The sequence below is a fragment of the Brachyhypopomus gauderio genome, chromosome 1 (assembly GCF_052324685.1).
Source record: "Brachyhypopomus gauderio isolate BG-103 chromosome 1, BGAUD_0.2, whole genome shotgun sequence".
Classification (NCBI taxonomy): Eukaryota; Metazoa; Chordata; class Actinopteri; order Gymnotiformes; family Hypopomidae; genus Brachyhypopomus; species Brachyhypopomus gauderio.
In genome coordinates this window covers 26,753,340-26,759,339 of record NC_135211.1, presented here as the reverse complement: position 1 = coordinate 26,759,339, position 6,000 = coordinate 26,753,340, and the positions used below count along the sequence as shown (strand labels likewise).

Sequence of the window (6,000 nt, the reverse complement as noted above, 5' to 3'; positions counted from 1 at the left end):
GATCTTCTGTCCTAATAATCCTGTGTAGCTGTTTCAGGACTGTGCAGCTGTATAGCCAAACTAAACAAAAATAGTGGCTAATCACCTCACAGGACCAAACAGAGTGGCTCAAGGAGGAGAGCGCTGGCTGTGTCATTTATTATGCCGCTTCCTAATCGTGTGGGTCTTCTATTAAACTGTACATCTACCACGTACATCTACCACGTACATCTACCACGTACATCTACCACGTACGTCTACCACGTACGTCTACCACGCATGTCTACCACGTACGTCTACCACGCACGTCTACCACGTACGTCTACCACGCATGTCTACCACGTACGTCTACCACGTTCGTCTACCACGTACGTCTACCACGTACGTCTACCACGTACGTCTACCACGTACGTCTACCACGTACGTCTACCACGTACGTCTACCATGTACGTCTACCATGTACATCTACCATGTATGTCTACCACGTACGTCTACCACGTACGTCTACCATGTACGTCTACCACGTACGTCTACCATGTCCTATGTCAATACATTGCCAACATACCACCCAGCAGTCTTTATGAATTTCCAGCACTGGGGTTGAACCACATCGTTGCCATAGCTTGTTAGGCCAAAATTCTCCATTGTCTTTAGTAGACTGAGATCCTGCATGTAACCTTACAAACAGGCGTGCTGGCGCTTTGTCCAGACCTTCAGAGAATTGCAAGTCGGCATGGACTTGTTACAGAGCTTTAATGGCTACCCTCACAGCACCAAGGCTATTCATCAACTCCTGAAAGACCCCCCCCACACTCACACACACAAACGCACCACCGCCCCCCAACACACCCCCAGACAGCGGGACCTCTGTCCTCAATTAGACTCTCTGTGCTGTCCGTAGGGTGGAAGGGCCTGCCTGGTTCTCTCTGACCTCCCTGTAACTAGTTGTTCTGCCTGTTTAGGCGTGCTTGCTCGCCTTTGGGGCCTTATTAGAATGCCCACTAGGCACCTTTGCCCGTCCTGACAGGCCACTGCACCCCAGTTGGTTTACCACACATTTAAAGCTTTGAAGAGCAGAGACAGAAACACCAAATGAGGTGATAGCTACAATCACACACACCTCCACAAATATCACCGTGGCCCATAGGCAAGACTTTCTGTTCAGAGAAGAGGGAGAAGCATCCCAGTATTAGATTACTACCAGTAATACCAGTGTACTGGTAATACTGGTGTACTGGTAAAACAAAGAGGACAAAGGTCCACAAGTTATTCATTCATTCAATCAATCAATCAATCAATCAGTCAGTCAGTCAATGTTTCCATTTACATTTTAACATAACATTTATTCGATTCTAAAAAAGCAACATTTGCATACTCAGATAAGTTTAGATTAAAAGAATTGTCTTGTTTTTTTAACACTTTGTGTCTATAATCACTGCTGTTATAGCTATAGTGTGTTATTCATAACAATTTGTAAATTAATGTGTTGGTTATGTAGGTAGCATTCGTGTGTCTTTTAATATGTCATGGTTGTGTATGTAGTTATGATGTTTCTGGATGAGATACTTTATCCTCTAATGTAATGTCAGGAAACGTCATCTGAAACGACTGTGATGCTTCACAGCAGCTCAGTGGAAATGTAATTATCTTTTATAATAAGACATTTGTTTTCCTTCTCAGAACTAATAGGCTATAAAATGTTTTGTCTAATTATCACTGAACAGAACCTCTGAATATTTTTGCTTTGTCCTTCACATAACTCCAAAACTCATAACTTTTGTAAGAAAAGAACATTGTTACCATCTTTCATTTTCCACTGAGTCTTCCACTGAGTTTTAGAACCTTTATTTTAATGTCTAGAAAAGTGATTAAATTATTACAATTTAAGTAAAGGTCGCATAAGTCTATGTGAAGTTGCAATGTGTGTGTGCATGAAGGGGGGTGCTGATGGGGCAGAACGATTACACTATAAAGTATTAATCACTTTAGTCTCAAATTATCACATTTGCTAGGGAAGACATCTCTCTCTATTTCTCTCACCAACACACACACACACACACACACACACACACACATAGACGCACACACACAGACGCACACACACACACAGACACACACACTCACGCACACTAACACTCACGCACACGCACACACACGCACACGCACATGCACACACACACACACACTCACGCACACTAACACTCATGCACACACACACGCACACGCACATGCACACACACACACACACACACACACACACACACATATACATAGCTACATAGCCACATTGCATTAGCTGGTGTGAGAGAATCATAGACTCACTGCAGGCAGAGAAGGCTTGTGCGATGAGTGTCTGTGATTGGCCGTTGCTATAACAATAGGGGCGGGGAGACAACCAAGTGGAGGTGGAGACTATGCCTGATTATAAAATCCTTCTGAGAGACACATTTGCTTCCTGTATTTTTTTCTTTTATATTTTTTCAGTTGTTTCTGTTATTCCTCCACTCTCTCTCTCATTCTCTTTCTCTCATTCTTTCCTTCTGACTGGGGAAGAGAGGGAGGGAGGGGGGGAGGTTTGTCTGGCATTACAAACAAAGCGAAAGGAAGAGCAGCGGCAGCGTGTGGAGCCAGGAACGAGTCGGCGTGAGCCTGCATCTGTCGCACGCCACCCAAATCAGACAGCTCCAGTTGTGGATTATTCTGCCTGCCCACCCCAGAGCTGGAGGGCCGCCCCCCCATCCTCTCCTTCTCCCCCAGGCACCCAGGCAGCAGTGTAGGGACATACACCCGCTCCTCTGCCCCAGACCTCTCCACTCCTGTGAGTATGAACTTCTACTGAAACTGCAAACGCCACCCCATTATCCGCTATGCTATTTATAACAGGAACTTGTTGCTTGTGTCCGAGGGGCAGTCGTGCTTTCCAGTCTAAGCAGGAGCTGCAGGAGGTCACGATGTGTCGTGCTGGTCTGCTGATTGTTGACTAATTCAATGAGCTGTCTGTGGAGGCGTAGAAGTAGATAGACATTCTTATTTATGTGACAGTAGAACTACATCTGCTGTTTCACACTCCTCAATATAGTACGGAGTTTGTTTTCAGGGAGTTTGATACTTTGTGTGTGTGTGGGAGTGTGTGTGTGTGTGTGTGTGTGTGTGTGTGTGTGTGTGTGTGTGTGTGTGTAGCCGTACACATATGAATGACACATACACAGCACAGAGGTGATGGTGTGTTGAGGCTCGTGTTTTAATAAACATGCCACCACGGCTACAGAGATGGGTACTGCTACCTCACGTGTTCAGTGTTGTTAGTGCCTCTGTCCTAACTGCTCAACACACCAGCACCACTGAGTTAAAAAGACAAGTTAGAGTGTTTACTTATCTGCTTATAGCAATAGATCTAACTGTCCTAACACACACACACACACACACACACACACACACACACACACACACACACACACACACACACACACACACACACACACACACACACACACACACACACACACACTCAGCATCAAGCAAGAGCAGATTCACATTAACACTCATCCCCAACTTAACAGAAGAAGCACCTGTCTGCTGCCAGAAGTTTCACACGTTTCTCCCAGTGTAGATGGTCAGCAGTAATGGTGCAACTGTATAAAGCATCTGAGCGTTGTTTTGGAGCTGCGGTGCACTGAGAAGGGGTAACAATCTGGGCAAAGGGAACCCAGAGAAACCTGAGACTTCGGTCTGAGGAAAACAGAGTGACTCCCTAGCTCCCTCCTAGTGTTTGTGTGCTGAAACTCAGCCGTGAGGAGCTGAGTCAATTGCCCCCAAGTGAACTTTTGAAACTTGGGATTGGAGTAGTTAATTGAGCAAGATGGGAAGTGAGGTGGCAACATTCACATCTGAAAACCACACAGACTGCACTGTATTCTAAACTCCTCTTTAAATGGAGAGTGTATCTCCTATCTACCAGACACAAGATGTCAGTTCTCTGGTCTTGAAAAGTCTGTGTTAAATATTGCATGAAAGAGGATTGAAATGGCTTTAAATTGGTATTTGCTTTTGCTTCAGGCTCACATAATTCTCCTCCATGGCTGTATGAAAGCTTCTCGAGAAGGTGATTGCAGATAATTGCACAGTTGAGTTGCGGCAAACAGACAGATAGGAGGCATTATTGCTCATTGGAGACAAATTGCACCCCACACAGAGGCAGCTGAATAGTGTGGGAGAAATTACCTCCAAGGAGCAAAATGGGGAAGTTCATAAATGAAAAGCTGTGTGAAAGACCACTGCTTCTGCTGGAGAACATGTAGCTGTCCACTGTGAAGGTGTCCCACACATTACTGCTGGAACATATATGCATGTTTCATGTGAGTCAATCTACTGCCATCGTAGCAGGAAAAGTGGACGCATGGGGTGAATCAGAACCCAGCTAAGATTATTCTGGGATGGTATTTCCCTTCTGGAGTTCACCAGTTGGAAAACAGTCTTAGACGCTCCAGGTTTTGAGGGGAAGGAGTAATGTTTGACTAAAAGGTGCTACTGTATTTCTAGGTGGTTTTCCAAGAAGTTGGTGCCACTTGGAATGGACCATTTAGACAGTGACGTTTCTTTCCCAAGTTGAGCTTGTTGCTCTATGATAACATTGTTTAAGTCATAGCCTGGGCTTCCAGTAAGGCAACACCCATGCAGCCACAGGCTGGGGGCGGGATCGTCTCTCAGCCCGCCCCCCTCACCTATGGCCTCATGCGTGGCTGACATCAATGAATCACATCGGTCCCCTGTGATTGTTCTACACACTTTCCATCAATGTTCAAAGTTAACGCTGGTCAACAGCACGGTGATGTCTCATATATTATGCCATGAGTCACAGTGGTGTTCAGGGGGGGAAACCCAGACGTTTATCAGTGAGGGTAAATGAGCGACAGTGAGGGACAGTGAGGGTCAATGAGGGTCAATGAGGGTCAGTGAGGGACACAGTGAGGGTCAGTGAGGGACATAGTAAGGGTCAGTGAGGGACAGTGAGGGACAGTGAGGGTCAGTGAGGGTCAATGAGGGTCAGTGAGGGACACAGTGAGGGTCAGTAAGGGTCAGTGAGGGTCAATGAGGGTCAGTGAGGGACACAGTGAGGGTCAGTGAGGGACATAGTAAGGGTCAGTGAGGGACAGTGAGGGACAGTGAGGGTCAGTGAGGGATAGTAAGGGTCAGTGAGGGTCAATGAGGGTCAATGAGGGTCAGTGAGGGACACAGTGAGGGTCAGTGAGGGTCAGTGAGGGACAGTGAGGGACAGTGAGGGTCAGTGAGGGATAGTAAGGGTCAGTGAGGGACAGTGAGGGTCAGTGAGGGACAGTGAGGGTCAATGAGGGTCAGTGAGGGACAGTGAGGGACAGTGAGTGTCAGTGAGGGACAGTGAGGGTCAGTGAGTGTCAGTGAGGGACAGTGAGGGCCAGTGTCCCACTCATAGGACACAAGGCTAGCTTGTTGTTGCTGGCAGCTGACTGTTAATATCAAAACAGGAAAAGGCCACTGTTAGTACATTGTTGATATATTGTTGAGACATTGTTGCAAATAAAATGAGGCAGTTCCAGAAGATTTTTCAACTGCAATCACACATCTGCAGTGGACATATTGATCCTGAAGACTGTCATGATGACATTTCAAGTCTCCGAAAAGGATCTATAAGACAGCCTTGAAGTAATTAGAAAACTCAGCACATATTGAACAATCTTTGCTTTTATAGTATATGGATCTTGAAGCAGACCTTTGACACCCATCAGCACAGATCTATGAGAGATGAGAGATGTAGAGTCATGGCTGGATGGGTAATTAGTCCCCACAATGCAGCTCCCACTTACAAATCATGTGACTCAAGTATAAAAAATGTGCTGAAAATGATCATGTGACCATCTAATCTAATCAAGCACGTAGTTCGACACTAACTAGACTTCCTTTATCTCTATGCTGGGTTTGGCAAACTGTATCCCTCTGTATTCAACATTTATCATATGTGGTCTTCAGTCAGTTCTGTCTGGCCAC

General features: G+C 45.9%; 1 protein-coding gene across 1 annotated transcript in view; it reads left to right on the top strand.

Moving 5' to 3' along the window:
- The first annotated feature begins 2,459 nt into the window (after positions 1-2,459).
- Positions 2,460-6,000, top strand: part of cdk18 (cyclin dependent kinase 18) — a 38,249-nt gene continuing 34,708 nt past the window's right edge. Inside the window, exon 1 of the mRNA XM_077006479.1 lies at positions 2,460-2,797. The gene's annotated coding sequence lies outside the window, so the exon portion shown is untranslated. The remainder of the gene's footprint in view (positions 2,798-6,000) is intronic.